Raw genomic sequence first — 3139 nt, 5'->3', positions numbered from 1 at the left:
TGACACTCTAAAAAATGATTAATAAGGTTAGGTTATTTAAGAGCAAACCCCAAAAGTTGAATGACTTTGAGACTAGGATCCTGGTAGTTTGATTGCCCCCAAGTTGCTAGAGATCTTCACAATTCTAGCGTACAGAAGAAATAAAAAGCGCAATGTGCAAGTGGTTGGACGTAAATACACTAGCGAATGAGCACCAGAAAGAGGTTAATAAACTAACATAAGGGGGTCCAGTGGCCTTGTTCGACTTAACAGTCGATGAGTGGTTGGACTTAACAGTCGATGGAAAGAATAATACTTAAGAAGTCATTGATTGTCTATAAATACAACCAATGAGCATCTAGGTGACAAGTTACATTCTTTCACCCTAAGCACATCCATTAATTTTTCTACATATATTCATATTCCTTCCATTCTCCCTATCTATCTAACTTAGGGATCAAAGGATTGTTTAGGGAGACACATGACCAATCCTAACCTCATTCTTACAAGCATTTTAAGTTAAAGATCATGACCTCGATACTACATTAGTTTTAGATCAACTATTCTTGACATTGTTGCCACTTAGGTAATATAATTTTATTTGTGTGAAATCCACACCACATCAATTGGGTTGGCCGATTATATCATGGTTAAAGTTGAAAACACTCCGCCATTTACTCTACCATGGTTGCTTTAAATCGAGAACTCTTGTTGCTTCAACAATGTTATCAATGTATTTGCTTTGATAGCGATGACAAGGAACAACCATTCTTTCTTTCTCTTTCTCTCCTCGACTAAACCTAGATGGGCTCAACAATGATGCTAAACCTATATGGGTTCAGCCTCGTAGGAGGTGATTTTTATCCTTTAAATTTTAGATATATAATATTTTAGTTTTTGCATTATATACATACTAGGGATAAAATAGTCATTTTACCATATTATTTAGTAGCAAAGGGTAGTCGATACAGATCCAATAGTTTTAGAATTAGGAATTTATAATGGGTGGGGAGTGCCATCCTAATAGCCTAAACCTGAAATAATCACCAAATTTGAATCCACACCTTACTGGGAAGGGAAATCAACTCCGATGTTGCCCCCCCCAAATCTTGTCCAAACATGTAATCAAAATCAAAATAAAATTAAAATAAAAACATCTAAATTAATATATCTATAATTAATATTAAAACATCCAACAAAATTAAGATTGAAAAAATTAAAATTTTAAATGGAAAGGATAAATGACCAAAAAACAAAAATTTAATTTTGACTTTATTTCAAATTTATAATGATCTTTCAAGTTTTCTAATAATATATTGAACTTTGTATTTAATTTTAACTTTATAATATATTAAATCGCCTAAACCTTCGTGACTTGGGGTATTTGCATGAAGACACCTCGTGATTTAAAAATATTTTGGAATGTCCCCATGATTTATTTCATTTTACTTAAACACTCCTCCTAGTAGCAATGATATTAATTAAACTCTAATTATGTTAATTAAGTTTAAAAATCATTATTAAATTAAACTTATATAAAAATAAAAAGTTAAAATACAAAAAAATAATTCAAAAAACCCGTCATCTTGTTGCTATCTTACCCATGATTGATGATGGGTTCTAGTTTGAATGCTAAGGCTACGTTTTCTTTACTTTTCAATTTTTAATTTTGAGTTTTGAATTCATTTTTATTTTTTTTGTTTTGATAGTTTGTTTTTAGAAAATTGAAAACGTGTTCTCTTTGTCATTTTGAAAAACTATTTCTCAAAACAGAAAATTAGAAAACGCATTCTCTTTGAAATTTTAAAAATAAATTTTTAATAATATTTTATTCAATAAATTTGATTATTCAGTAAATTATAAATATTTAATGTTAATATATTATTAAAAATATATATACATTTTAAAATTAAATAATTTTGTAATATTTTTTTCTTATTACAATAATAAAATATGAATAAATAAATGTGTTTTGAGTTTAGAGTTTGTTTTGGATGAAAATATTCAAAACAACTTTTTATTGTTTTGAGTTTTCTTTATAAATTTTTTTTTTTGTTTTCAAAAATGCATTTTTAAAAACAGTTAAGAGAATGCATCTTCATTATTTTAGAAAATCGAAAACTAAAAATGACTTGAAAATAACAAAAAGAACGCAACCTAATTGTTTTCAGCAGTGGTTTTGATAGTGGGAACCTCAATCTCTCTCTCTCTTTCTCTCACTGAGACACACTTAGAGACACAAATGCACAATTAAACCTAGATTTGAGCTATATAAAAAGCTTTAGCCTTGAGCTCTTATATATTTATCCTCATTATTATTAGTGTGTACATATATTTTTCAATCTTTCACTCTCTATGAATTAAATCTGTTGTGAGCTAAATTTATAGAATTTGTGTTGCTTGCTATACATAGACCATTACTCTTTAATATGTGTGTTAATGATGAAGAAATTTTTTTACATCTTCATAGAAAAATTTGACATTTGAAAACGAGAGCTCGATCTTAATGCCATCATAGAATTTGGTTGTGGTCTCGAATTCCTTAGAACTACCTAGGAAGTCACACACATACATATAGAGGTTTAGAAATAGTTTTACTTCCTATTTCTCTTCGACATCTTCTTGACCACCATTTTCTCCTCTTGCTAGAAGTTCAAATCAAGTAACCCACTCAAACTGTAAAGCCTATAAATGCTTATATGATAAAATAGGCTTAGACATCTTCCTAATGTTGGCCTAAGTAATGAGACAATCTGTTTTTGAAAATTTTTACTTTTCTCTCAAATAACAATGTAACTTATGTGTATGGTAAATAAAATACATAAGCAATAATATCAAGCACAAATAATTAAGAATTCAAGTTTTAACAATTATATAACTTAACTCAATCAAATGAAGCATATGCAATATAACTATAAATAAATATGTTCATTAATTCCAACCTAATATAAGTAAATATAAAACAAGTACTGAAATTTAAAGAGTGCACAACACAATTAGCTTAAGAAGGGATGAATTAAGCTTTCACCCTTTTTTGAGAAATCAATCAATTTAAAACTCAAAGCAGAAAATGAAAGATTATAGCACATATGAGATTTAAAATGGTTCAACAGCCTGTTTACTCTACTACCTTAGCTCTTAACCAAGGATTTAGTCAATT

This window comes from Diospyros lotus, chromosome 6 (assembly GCF_014633365.1).
Source record: "Diospyros lotus cultivar Yz01 chromosome 6, ASM1463336v1, whole genome shotgun sequence".
NCBI classification, from domain to species: domain Eukaryota; kingdom Viridiplantae; phylum Streptophyta; class Magnoliopsida; order Ericales; family Ebenaceae; genus Diospyros; species Diospyros lotus.
This window is presented reverse-complemented; position numbering follows the sequence as displayed.